We start from the raw sequence: 14,197 nt of genomic DNA on the forward strand, positions 1-14,197 counted from the left end.
GCCGCTGCGCTGCGCTGAAAGTAGCGGCCCCGCCCGCTGCGCTACCGCTTTTTGGGTCTGGCAAGAAGCGGGGACCCGCTACTTTCAGCAGTAGCGCAGCGGAACCATTGCTGCGCTACCGCTTTTTGAGCTGGCCGCGTAGCGCTGCCCCGCTGCCAGCCAAAAAAGCGCAGCGCAGCACAGAGCGCAGCTGTTTTGGTGGCCGCTGCGCGGCGCTGAAAGGAGCGGCCCCGCCCGCTGCGCTACCACTTTTTGCGTCGGGGAAAAAGCGGGCCCCCGCTATTTTCAGCGGTAGCGCAGCAGGACTGGCGCTGCGCTACCGCTTTTTGGGCTGACTGTGCAGCGGTTCCCCGCTGCGCTGCGCTAAAAGACCACTTTTTTTGTAGCGCAGCGCAGCGTTTCAGCCTTGGTTTGTTCCTGTTTCTTTTAGGTAAAAATCATCTTTAATTTCTTATCATTATTTTCTATTTTTATTCTTAAATTTACTGAAATTAATTCCTTTTAGCCTAAAAATTATCAAATTATCAGTACAGTGCTTCAGAAACAGGAACGGGTCACTCAAAAATGTTGGACGTTGATGCCAATGATAAGTCCAGTCAAGCCTTGATTGGCAAGCTTGACAACATGAATTTTCCATTGTGGTGTATTCAAATGAGAACCTATCTCAAGAGCAAGGACCTTTGGGAAATCTGCTCAGGAGAATCAGTTTTGACTGCATCTAAGAAGAAAGTCAAAAACGCAGCCAACATTCTAATCAGTCATTTGAGCGAGGTTGCATTGAAGGCTGTTATCACCCCCAAAAACAAGGAAAAGCTGCAATTAATCTGGGATGCCATTGTTGATCAATACGCCTCGGCCTCAATCAATAACAAAGCCCGTATCTGGTTGAAATTTATGCGCTATGAGTACGGTGGGGACCTAAAGAATTATCTTATTGATTTTCAAAAGATGATAAGAGATTTCTCCATTGTGCAACTCGGCATACTGGATGACATTGTCTTGATTTTGATCCTTGCTAAACTCACTAAAGACTGTTGGAATGTATTTGATAACATTATCATGAACAAGTCAGTTATTTTCTTTCCAAGCCATACCATTTGTAAACTCCAAGAATTGGTCTATATGAAAGAAACTCGCGCGGTAGCATTGACTTCTAAAATCAAATCCTCCGTCAAAATTGAGAAAGATTTGGCCACGGCTTACAAGATGGAAGCCAAGAAGTCTAAAAGACCAAAGCCGGCAAATCCCTGTTATCCCGGCAAACATAATCCGCTTCCCTATCATCCAGCTTGGTGGCGCTTCAACTTAACGGCTAAGGAACATGACACATTGCACCCTGCCAATCCCAAAGCACATCTAGTGTTGGTCAAAGTTACAAACAAGTTGTCCAACGATGAAGATGAATACGATGTCGTTGAAGCAGCTGCTTTTGTTATCAATTCTTCAAACAAAGGATCCTTTTTCTACACGCAATTTTCTATTCCCACCCGATCCTGCAGATCCAACACTTTCCCGCACTAGTCCATCAGCTCCGCCCACTTTCCCGCACGTCATTGTCCCAGACTCCGCTGTGGTATACAGAAAAGTGAAAAATCAAAAGTTTTTTCTATACTACATATTTACTCACAATATGCCTCAAGATACCATCAAACAGAACTCATGAATGGACTCTACGTCCAATTTTACCCCTAGTCACCACTGGAAGCATTACTGGAACCCCTCTGGATTGGAAGTTACACCCTCATGGACACTGCCAGCCCCAGTCATCAACCTGCCACACCCCCTCAAGTCACCTTTCCCAGGTATATGTTAATCAACAAACTAAAGCATGTATTTCTGGTAAGCAATTCTGACAAGGGAATACATGCAATGAAATAAAAAGATAAAAATAGAAAATGTACCTAAAGGCAAAGAGGACAATATAAAGAGACACGATAAGAACAAGGACACAGGACACAGGAGGACAACAAACTGGGAACAAAAAGAAAGAGTCAATGATGTTGGCCGGGATGAGTCCGATGTTATTGATGAGCCGTTAAGAACCTACAAGTTGTATGAGCGCAACATGAGATCGGCAAAGAAGATCGGCGGATTTGTCAAAAAGAAGGGAAAGCTGAGGACTGAGGTCTTGACGAAGGAATCGAGCAAGAAGGACTTGAGCGGACAGGAGAGAGTACGATATGATAACGTAGAGAGTAGAATGATGATGATGGTTTCAACCAATGATGATGTCGAGAGTGGAGGAACAGCTTAGATAAGAAAAGATAATCTTTTAGAATGATAGGCAGAATGTGATACTGCAGGTTCCCCGAGGGAAGGAAACAAAGATGACGGAAGGAAGAGTTTATATATGGATGGAGAGGTTTGAGCGGAGAATCTTGCTGGGGGAGATTTGGGGGATCCAAGCGTTGAATATGATGTCATTGAGGTGCGAGCGTCCTGATGAGGTCATCAGAAGAAGTGAGGCCGCTAGAGTCCTAGAGGGATGTCACACAAATGTCAACAGTATACACATACTCAGCCTCAGCCAAACACATACTCTTTTCTACCCCTCTTATCTCCACTGCATATGCAGGGGACCAACCCCATTTCTTCTGTATTTGACATGTCCCTGCTCCATTTATGCACCCCTTGCAGCTGCATGCAGTCTTCTGACCCCATTTCTGCACTCCTTGCATTAGTCTGACACCACTCATGCACCCCTTCCATGAGGTACCCCTGTATTTGACATTTCCCCGCTTTGTTTATGCGCTCCTTGCATTAGTATGAGCTCATCTTTCATTTCTCACCCCACTTTTTGACTGTATTTAGTATCTTCTGACACCACTTGTACGCAGCCCACCAGCTAAAATCCCTCATGCATGGGTCCCCCTTGTAGCTAAAATCCCTCACATTTGTCTACATAAGGAGCTCTCCCCCCCCAGTTGTTTTCCCCAGTTATTTACATACCACCCATAGCTTTACAATTACCCTTATCAATACCCTTATAACACCTCATAGCAGCCCTTAAATTTGCAAATAACCACTGAGCTCACTCTCATAACTCTCATATCTCTTGCTTAACATATCATGTGCCTGTCACAAGTTGCCCGGTTCCTGGTTCAACTCCCAACTGAGACATACTTTTCTCAGTCCAGACACTCTTCTCAACTTTTTATATCACCCTCTTGAGGACCTGTGTTCAACCCCCACTGGAAACATCAAGTCAACTTTCTTTCCCATCATCATAAAATCTCTCATCTTTCACATACCTGTCATCAAACAACTTCATCTGGAACTAGACCAGACCTATTGCTTGATTAAAACTTGCAAAGCTTAGCTTGGGGGGTCTTGTTATCTGATAGCAGAAGGGCAGAGTTTTGCACCTCCAAGCATTCTTTGAAAAAACCGGCCTACACACAATCCAAGTGCTCCGAACTGACAACGTTGGCAAATACTTATCACACAAATTCACTTCTTATCTCACTACTTCCGGTATCAAGCATGATCCAGGTCCCCCGCATTCTCCTCAACTAAACGGCGTAGCTGAACAGACAAACCGCACCATCCACAACTTTGTGTGATCCTCGCTACTAACCGCCCACCTCCCCAAATCCTTCTGGGTGGATGCCCTCCGCCACTCCATTTTTGCTTACAATTCCTTTCCCTGCCACACCCCGGCAGGATTCAAAACTCCCAACTCCATCCTCAATATTCCTCCTGTAAACTTATCCATAATTTGCCCGTTTGGGTGTCTCACCTGGTACAAAGTCCCAGAACCTGACCGCAACAAACTCAACCCTAAAGCTTGTTCCTCCATTCTTCTCTCATACCTCACGGACGGGAAAGGATACTGCTTGTGGGACTTGGACAAGCGATTGGTTATCAAATCAAGCAAAGTCGTCTTTGCCAAACAAGTCTTCCCGTATGGCTCTAAACTGTCCTCTTCTCCAAAAGAGGTGTCTGTCAAAGTCTTGTGGCCAATCATGGCACATCCCCCTCCCATTCCCTCCTTTCCCCCTTCCTCTCCTTCCACTCCAATCAAAGAGGATGAAACCAAGTCCCCATCACTGCCCCCCTTGTTGGTGGATGAACTTTCTTTTATCTCTCTCCCTGATATTCCCCCCCTTCCCAATTCCCCTCCTCTACCTACCAGTCCTCCACGGCGTACATCATCTCGTCAGTGTAAGCCTCCAGATTGTCTTGGACAATGGACTAAATCCGTCAACGTTGAGGCTGATCTCAACACTCCTAAAACTTGGCAACAGGTCCTGAAATCACCCAACAAAGCGTGCTGGCTAAAAGCAGCCAAAGATGAATTTGCCTCGCTCCTTGGTATGCACACGTGGAGGTTGGTCCCTCATCCTGCAAAACAGAAAATAATTAAGTATAAACACCAGGGGAGATATGTTCCCACTCCCCAGGGAGTGCCAGAGCTGAATTTGATGTGAGCCTGATGTGCATCAGTAACTCATTCCTAAATGAATTGAAGTGGATGCAGAAGTGATTCAAAAGTCAGTCAGAATTGATTTGGGAGTCAACACAATGTTGTGTAGAATTATTTTGTTTTCTAGGTACAACTAGAGGAAAAAAATACAATGAAATGATATTTCACCCAAGTCCAACTCATCAATTGCTCCTGTTTGATGATGTCGAAGGATAGGAAAGCAAAATTTCCATTCTTGAATGTAATTCCTGTAAAAAAAATGAGTTTCTTGTAATTCACATTATATGCCCTCATGTACAAAATTAAATTAAAAGTCAACTTGGTATTATAGGGTTGAGAATTTTGGAATGTGGTAATGTTGCAGTAAAATTAGTGAAACCCATTTTCTTGGAAATGCTGTAATTAATTTGAATTTGGCTAAACAAATGGTGATAAACTATTGTATTGGGGTGAAAGTCTGAGGTAAGTCAAGGTTGGATTGCAGTGCCACCCCAGTTTGGCCACATATCCTGGCCTCTTCACAAAAATGATTGTGTGATTTTTTTGTTTTTTTTGTTTTTCAAAATCCACATGTGCACATGCAAGTGAACTTTTTTGCACTTTGCTAATATTCACCCTAATGTACGCGCGTACATTGAGGTGGAAATATCACAGGATGGGCCTTTCACAGCCACATGAAAAGTAAAAACTTCATGTTGAGACACCAATTGTCCCCCTGATGTACGCAAGTACATGAGGGGGACAATATGACATACTGCGCCTTTCACATCCCCATGAGAAGGACACACTGGTCATGGAGCCAATAAAGGCCTATATTTTGGATGAGTTCTGGATGAATTCCAGATGAGTTCTGGATTATGCCTTGGCAAGTTATGGTTTATTTCAGGATGATTTCCAACTGATTTCAAGCTGACTTCCAGTCTTGTTCATACCTATTCAATATTTCTTTACCAAAGGCCTCCAGCACAGTTATGGAAAAAAGTTATGGTAAGGCACTCCCTGGGGAGTGGGAACATATCTCCCCTGGTGAAATGGGTGTTTAAAATTAAACAACACCCTGACCACACTATTCAAAAACTCAAAGCTTGTTGTCTAGTCGCCATGGGGTACTCCCAAATCCAAGGACTCAATTACAATTAATTTTTTTCTCCAACTCTCTGACTTGAAACACTACGGCTTATTCTCAGTCTACTAGGCAGCCGCAGTTGGAAGGGCCAATAAGTTGACTTCAAAACTGCCTTCTTAAATGGACACCTCAACAACCCCCTGTTCATGGAACAACCACCCGGATTTGAGGATTCCCAGCATCCTGATTGGGTGTATGAGGTCAACCAATCACTATACAGCCCCAAACAGTCGCCCCGTCAATGGAACATTGAGCTGCACAAGGCACTTCTTGATCTTGGACTCACCAATTCCGCCTACAATCCAACACTCTACTTCAAAATTCAAGCGGGACAACTGGTTGGTGCTCTCACTACCCACGTCAATGATCTGGCCATTGTGGGGTAACCTTCCTTTGTTGATACTCTTATCTCAGCTGTTGGGAGGCGGTTTGTCATTGGGGAAGATGAAGAACTAAACCATTTCTTGTCTATCAAAATCACCCGTAACAAACCAAACCATCACGTGTTTCTCAACCAATCACATTACAATGAAGAAATCTGTGATTGTTTCCTTGACAGTAACTCCCATGCCGTTTCCACTCCCACAGATTCCCACTTCAAAAACCTAACCCACCAAGCTTCCTCCGATCCGTTGTCACCCGGCCCATATCCGCAAATCATTGGTTCACTGTTGTGGATATCCCAATGTACCCTCCCAGACATTTCTTTTGCGGTCAACCAATTTTCTCAATACCTCCGCCATCCCTCCCTATCACATTGTTATGCAGCCGTGTGCATTCTCAACTACCTAGTAACAACTAAAAATCTGAAACTTTGCCTAGGCGGATCTCTTGACTGCTCTGGTTACTCTGATTCTGACTGGGCTGAAGACCACAATGATTGCTGGTCAACTTTGTCCTATACATATTGCATTGGTGATGGGTCAATATCGTGGAAGTCCAGAAAGCAAGCAACCGTCTCTCTCTCCAGCACCAAAGCTGAATATAAAGCCCTGTCCAACTCGTGAAAAGAAGGACTTTGGCTCCAACATGTTCTCACTGAACTCCATATTCGCCCTAGCAAGCCAATCCCAATTCACATTTACAATGAAGGAGCTGAAGCATTGGCAAGAAAACCCAAACATCATGCCCAAACAAAACACATTCATGCGCGATATCACTTCATTTGTGAATGTGTCAAAGAAAAATCAATCTCCCTTCTCCATGTCTTGATGACCAACATGCTTGCCAATATGCTTACAAAGCCATTGATGCATGTTCTCCTGGAAAAACATCAACACATGTTTGGTGTCATCCCCTAATCCTCCGATCTCTTCAACCTCCTGGTCCTATTTCTGATTCACCTCATTTTTTCTCCTGTTACTTTTTCTTCTCAAGATTCTATAGCCAGTTGGCTACTATGTTTTCTCTCTGACCATACCAGCAGGTATGTAGCAAGGGGGGGTATTGAGCTAGACCTCTTGCCCTCTCTCAACAGTGGGTCAGCTACGCTAACATAGCTGTTAGCGTAGCGTAGCGCAGCGCAAATGCGCTATTTTTTAGCGTAGCGTTAGCGCAATTGCGCGCATCTGCGCTAACGCTACGCGCAAAGGATGCAAAGCTATTTTAGCTTTTAGCGTAGCGTTAGCGCAGATGCGCGCAATTGCGCTAACGCCAAGCACGCAAGGCGCAAAAGAGCGCGCGCTATGCTGCGCTAAAGCGTTTTTCGCGGCAAAAAAGTGCCTTTTTTCCGCTAAAAGTGCCTTAGCGCAACATAGCGTAGCGTAGCGGCTGTAGCGCAGCGCTAACGCTAAACAAAAATTGGTATGCTGTTAGCGAAGCGTAGCGGTGCTAACAGCGCGCTAACGCTATTCAAAAAAAGGTTGGCGCTTTTTGCCGCTACGCTAAACATTAGGGCTAAAATAGCGTAGTTTAGCGTAGCGGCCCACTGTTGCCTCTCTGCAGATGCTACATACCTGTTGCACAAGTGTCACACATAGTGGACTATACCTGAGGAACTGCTGGTGACAGAATGGATTCCTCATCCATTCTGCTCACTCTCTACTCGTCCCTCAGGTATATTCCCGTCTCTTTTCCTTTCTCATTCTCTCTGATCTTCTCTCTCATGTATTCCATTGACTAATGCAATTCATGATCCATTCTGCTCACTCTCCACTCGTCCCTCAGACCCCTTGTCTTGCTCATCACTAGCCCCCGTCAGTCAGTCTCTTGCCACCGCCACCGCCCCAGTTCCACCCGCTTTGGCTGCCTTGAATCACCTGCTGACGTGCCACTGCTACCAGTCCACAAGTGTAGTCCGCTGCAGTCCAGCCCTGTCTTTCCGCTCCAGTCCAACTATCCAATCCAAAATCCGCAATCCGGGATCAGTGCATTCCATCCGTGTGCTGTAAGACTCAAAAGTGGTTGTGAAACCCTTTTGCTGAATGGAGAAGGGGATGATGGAGGTGCAAACTCTGCCCTTCTATACTATCAGATAACAAGACCCACCAAGCTAAGCTTGGCAAGTTTTAATCAAGTGATAGGTCTGGTCTAGTTCGAGATGAAGTTGTTTTACGGCAGGTATGTGAGAGTTGAGAGTGAGTTCAGTAGTTATTTGCAAATATGAAGGTTGTGGTGAGGTATAGATGTGATGGTAAGTATAAAGGTGGTATGTGAATAACTGGGGAGTACTGAGCTGAGGGAAAAACGACTGGGGGGGAGAGATCTCCTTATATAGACAAATGTGAGGGATTTTAGCTACAATAGGGACCCTGGATGAGGGGCTTTAGCTGGTGGGCTGCGTACAAGGGGTGTCAGAAGATACTAAATACAGTCAAAAAGTGGGGTGAGAAATTAAAGATGAGGTCATACTATGCAAGGAGTGCATAAACAAAGCTGGGAAATGTCAAATAAAGGGGTACCTCATGCAAGGGGTGCATGAGTGGTGTCAGACTAATTCAAGGAGTGCAGAAATGGGGTCAGAAGACTGCATGCAGCTGCAAGGGGTGCATAAATGAAGCGGGGACATGTCAAATACAGAAGAAATGGGGTTGGTCCCCTGAATATGCAGTGGAGATAAGAGGGGTAGAAAAGAGTATGTGTTTGGCTGGGGCTGAGTATGTGTATACCTGGGAAAGGTGACTTGAGGGGTGTGACAGGTTGATGACTGGGGCTGGCCGTGTCCATGAGGCTCCAAGAGGGTGTAACTTCCAATCCAGCAGGGCTCCAGTGACGCTTCCAGTGATGAATAGAGGTAAAATTTGCTGTAGAATCCATTTCTGAGGTCCATTTGGTGGTATCTTGAGGCCTAGGGTGAGTAAATATATGTATGAGAAAAAACTTTTGATTTTTCACTTTTCCGTCTACCACAGTGCGAATTTCTGTAAGCTTTCTTAGCATGCTTTCTGACATCATCCTCAGTGCTTATGTCACCGTAATTCACTCTGCGCTCAGCCTCTCTGTGCACTCTTTCCCAAGCTATCTCCAAGTGGACATTCTACCACGCCTGCCTACATAAATCACCACACTGGTAGGTCCAATGAGTCCTTGGACTGGCCTTCCCAAGCAGTTCTCGCACATGGTTGTCCAAAAATCTGTTGAACAAGCTTCACCAGTCACCAAGGTCCAACCCTTAACGCACCTTTGATGAACAGTGCAATATCAGTCATCACAGTGGGACCTCAATGACCACTACAATATCATTCATTGAGGTGTGTACCTATGTCTGGTATCTTATTGGACATCAACGGCTTGTACCTTGATTACTGGTAATGTATCATACTGGTCATTGAGAAAATTTGATTAACGGTACCATCCAGTCATCAAGGTGTGTAGGTGTGTAAATACATACTTTGATTATTGGTTCTGTCTGTATAGGCCAGGCACCGCTGAGTTGGATGGCCTGGACCATAGGGGGTCTATTTCCAAGGTTTGCACCACTGCAAGGTCCAATGGGATGCACTTCGCCAGCCTGGGCGGGTACCCGCAAATACCTGCCCCTTGAAACTCATCTCGGTGACCACAAGGCACTCCTTTTGGTTGAAGAGGGATGACCTTGGCGACCAGAAGGAAGCCGTTCTGGTTGCAATAAGACCTCTGCGACCAGGAGGTTTCCTTCTGGTCGCCGAGGTAACTTCAGCAATGAGGAGGTTGTCTTCTGGTCACCAAGGTAGCTTCAGCAACCAGGAGGTTAGCTTCTGGTACCTCAGCGACCAAGAGGTTGCCTTCTGGTTGTCAAGGTAGCCTCTGCAACCAGGAGGTTACCTGCTGGTTGCGCGCTGAGGTTATTTAACCTCTGAGACCAGGACCATTTCCTCTTGGTCGCCGAGGTTTTACAACCTTTGTGACCAAGATAGTATCCTCCTGGTCGCCGAGGTTTTGTAACCTCTGTGACCGGGAGGATTTTTTCCTTCTGGTCGCCAAGATACAGCCCCAGTGACCGGAAGGAATCCCTCCTGGTCGATGAGGTTGTGTGTCCTTGGCGACCAGGTGGGTTTTTCTGGCTGCCAAGGCTGTAAGACCTTGGCAACCAGAAGGGATCAGGCCTTCCGGTTGAAGCGGTGGGCGGGTGTGGGTTGAATTATCCGGGTACCCGCCCACTTTTTCCCGGAATCTCAGACATCTACACCTGCTGGCGGGCACCCGCAACGGGTTTGCCGGGGCCATCTCTAGAATCAGGCCTTTGAGTTCCAGAATCTGTGGTATGTAGTATATTCCTGATCTCCAATAACGGAGGAGTTCCAGGCCTGGTTAAAGGTCTCAGTCAGCTTGCTGGTTGGTAACACCATGCTTCCTTCCAGTTCAGCTGTTAATTGACGTACCATGGAGGCATTTTGGGAATCCCTCACAGACACAACAGATACATTATTCACTCCCATTGTTGGTTGTGATCAAGTGGGGATACCCGTGCTTTTGGGTGACCATCTAAATACAGCCATACCAAAAAAGCTTGGCTTCTTTGGAGAAATTTCCACTGGAAATTTCTTCTGGATTTGCCAACCTGTGTGTATCCAACAACAAGTTGGACAGTTGGATATGCATCCCTGCAGGCGCTGTTTCTTACAGGATGCTAACAGCCAAGCTGTTTGGTAGAGAAAAAAAAATGCTGGCTGCTTGGGGGAGCAGGACCATGACACCTGGGTACATTCATCTGAATGGGAGTCTGGGCTGAAAATTGGTCAAGGATTCTGATTCTGGAATCAAAGTCAGGGAAAAAAAACAAGAATTCTTTGATTGAGCTTACCTGATTCTGATACAGACATCCTGCATATATCAACAAGGCAGGCATGAATATCTAAATTTCCAACCTTGTCACTTTATTACATACAAGGTTAGAAAATCCCATAGGAATTTCTCAAAGCATCCAAGCTTTTTTGGTATGGCTGTATATAATTTTAGGCTGGGGATGAGAGGATGGACATTGGAGTGCCAGGAAACTGCAGCACTTGGCATCATGTTACATGGGGTGGTAAGGGGAAATTGGTGTTGGAGGGGCACAAAGGTTTAGCATGCACTGATCATCCGGTCAGACCGCGGTATATTACATATAAAATTATTTGGATGTTGATTGAAGCAGGACCCCGGCAAGCCATGTAGGAGTGTTGAAAAAACCTGTGGTTTGCTCAAAATTCATACCCTTGCTGGGCGCCAATAATATCCTCTTCAAGAGTAGGTTTAGGTTTCAAGTCAAAAATTTATACATTTTACAACAGTAACATTGCCACTGAGGGGGGAGGGGGGTGGGGGGTGGGGGGTGCAAACCAGTGTATGATTGGCCAAGCCAATGCACTGCAACAATTAAACACTCAGACCAGCATGTCCAAGCAGTTTTAAGACATGGCCATCCAACAACAGGTTGGAGTTGCCTGTCTGAGCAGATAGACCCGCCTGGTGACTGCTTGGACAAGCCTGTTTAACATCTTGTTGGATGGGCATGTGCAAGAACCTCTTGGACAGGCCAGTTGGAGGACTTTTTGTTGAGATATTGGTTTCAGTTGTGTTTTCTCTTCTCTTTCTATGCTTTACACATTTCACCCAGGTTTCACAGATCATTTCACATGTATGTAGTATACCTGAGCTCAGCAGGCGTGGAAGGATTTCTCCCTCATCCTTCCACCACCATTGCCCACTCGACCCGCCTCGTGCCCGCTGGTCTCAGGTATAGTAGCTCTCTCTTTCTTTCTTGTTGTCCTTCTTTGTTCTTCTGCTTCTCTAGTCTGATGTGAAATGATTATCATCCTTCCACCACCATTGCCCACTCGACCCGCCTCGTGCCCGCTGGTCTCAGCCTTTGTTTAGCTTATCAGGTTATGAGCCCGCGCTAGGCTCCAGCTAAGAACAACGACGCACGTTAAATATTGTACCGTTGAGTGGCGATGTGGTGGCCATATGGGTACAGGGCCTCAAGATCAAGGCACACGGACCACACATCAAGATCAGCAAGACCCCACCAACAGCTTCCATACCTCCAAGGATTCCTTCCCTCCCTCTTTTCTTTCTTTCTCTTCTATTATTCCCCCTTCTCTTCCTCACCTGTGTTGGTTTTCTTTATTACTTTGGTTGTTTTCTTTTTCTTGTTGTCTTAGACATTTTGTCCTAGGTATCAGTGGAGTGGGTTGGTTTTTGTTTTGAGTTTTGCTTGTTTTTTTTTTTTTTTTTCTCTTCTTTTGTTTCTCATCCTCTCATCCTAGTTGTACGGGCGCGGCAGGCACGAGGGCTTGTTGCGCGGCATGTCGCGGGCCTGAATCCAAGTTCAGCCAAACTTGGAGGAAGGATCCGCATGGTATCCACCTCCGAACAACGAGGAATATCATCAAGTTTTGAGTTTTTGAGTCTATTGATCCGGATCGTGTTGATCCACTCCCGCAGCTTTCTGAGTTTGAGTACAGGAGTCTTTCTGAGTTCCCCCCCCCCCCCCCCCCTTCATAAGATCACTTCCCAATATTCCGACGACCGCGCCGGCTCCCTCTGAATTCCTTATTTACTGAGCTTTTCCATCCAACCAAACCGCCGAGGGTATTCCATCCCATCGTTCTTTCTCAACAAATCCCCCCCCTCAACCGCTAACACATCTTTTGACCCGTACCGATACTTTTCGCAGGACCACCGACAAGGGCAGCACTCAGCACCATCCCCTCAACCGACTGCCACGGCTCAGACCCAACAGGAGTCCATATTTGGTCCCCCGAGCCGGGATCAAACCAGCGACCTCAAGATTTACAGTCTCGCCTCAGGATTTTGAGACGGAATGGCGGTCTTAGGCTGGATTCTGTTTCCCCTGATCTTTTTCTAGAGTGGTCTTTGCTGAAGACCCTGATCCATTATCAACAACAGATAAATCTTCTTTTGCCTTGGTTGTCATTCCACCAAGCACATCTTTGTAGGAGCTCATTTCAGGATTGTCGCTTGTTTCCGGATCCTCTTCAGCGTCCAATTGTTCCAGGCTTATCCGGCAAGATCCCTGTTCCAGGAGGAGACCTACAATCAAGTCGACGTCCTATATTGATTGAGTTTAGTCATGGAGGACCCGCCAGCTCGGATGGTCAGAATTCAACCTCAAGATCAAGATCTCGGCTTTGATGGAACAGATGTGGAAAAATTTCTAGAATTGTATGAGGCGGCGGCTGAATTCAATGGCGCCTCTGAAGATGATATGGCCTGGCAACTCTGCCTGTTCATCCATTCGGAGGAAGCCTTTGATATGATTGAAACTTTTGATGGATTCAAGAACCATAGATGGCCCGATCTGAAAGCGTCGATGCTCGCTTACTGGGGACAAGATGATTTTTACGCAACTGTTGGAACTCGGCAACCACTTCCTTTCCAATCAGCTTCGGAGACTCTTCAATCCAATCTCGCGAGGAAACAACCCAAGCCAATGAACGCTTCAGAAGTTCTTTCGGTTTTGTGGCCTCAAGGTCTTCCTCCAGTCAAGAATTCCCCTGCTCCTGTCATCGATTCAGAAAGAGAAGAGCAGAACACAGGGCGGGAGCTCGTCAATCGATCGATAGTAATAATTCACACAGAAACCTCTTTGCCTGATTCAGTTGCATCACCAGTTCCTGCTGAAAGTTCTCCATCCAGTCCCGCCCGAGAACAGTCTCACGATACCGACTCCTTTGGCCATAAGTTTCTTCCGCATCCTGGTCTTGTCAAAGATTATCAGATGATAGTCTGCTGTCGGGAAGACGATGATATGTACTTCGAGCAGGATCTTTCTCAACAATCAATGGAAGAGTCTAGTCCCGTCGAGGCCTCTGTGGCTCAGACTATCTCCTTGTCTCGCCAAATTGCTTCCCTAGCCCTTGTTGAAGATTTTCAATCTGATCCCTCCCAAAGGCAATCTGCCCATCACAAGTTTTCCGATGCTCCTTCTGTATCCTTTCCTTCAGTTCTTATTCCTCTTAAGGAGCCCATGCGCGCGGTCCCCGATTCGGAAGCAGAATACAAGAACAACGATCTAGAGCCGTCTGATCGAGTGGACGATGTAAGACTCAAAAGTGGTAATGAAACCCTTTTGCTGAATGGTGAAGGGTATGATGGAGTTGCAAGCTCTGCCCTTCTGTTATCAGTCAACAAGACCCACCAAGCTCAGCTTGGCAAGTTTTATTAAGTGATAGGTCTGGTCTGTTCCAGATGAAATCTGTTTGACTGGCAACGTGTAAGTG

Source organism: Puccinia triticina, chromosome 1A, assembly GCF_026914185.1.
Source record: "Puccinia triticina chromosome 1A, complete sequence".
Classification (NCBI taxonomy): domain Eukaryota; kingdom Fungi; phylum Basidiomycota; class Pucciniomycetes; order Pucciniales; family Pucciniaceae; genus Puccinia; species Puccinia triticina.